This window comes from Apaloderma vittatum, unplaced genomic scaffold, assembly GCF_000703405.1.
Source record: "Apaloderma vittatum isolate BGI_N311 unplaced genomic scaffold, ASM70340v1 scaffold36512, whole genome shotgun sequence".
Classification (NCBI taxonomy): Eukaryota; Metazoa; Chordata; class Aves; order Trogoniformes; family Trogonidae; genus Apaloderma; species Apaloderma vittatum.
The window spans coordinates 7,047-7,324 of NW_009705910.1; positions in this window are offsets into that span (position 1 = coordinate 7,047).

Below are 278 nucleotides of genomic sequence, written 5' to 3' on the forward strand. Positions count from 1 at the left end.
GCTGTGCAGATGGATGTTTTCTGGGGAGGCTGCGGGTGCAGCCCAGGCTGAGCTGTCTCTTGCAGCAGGACACTGCTGGCGAAGGGGGTCCCGGGAGGGGGTGCAAACCCCGGTGACCTGCTCTGCCCCGCCGCTTTGTGTCAGAGCATCCCTAATGGACAAGGGGAACCCGGTCATCCCCCCAGCAGGATGGTGACCACCCAGGAGGCAGCGACCAGCCCCATGGGCTCAGGGGAGTGGGTGCTCCGAGCAGGAGTGGGGGAACAGCAGCCCCAGGA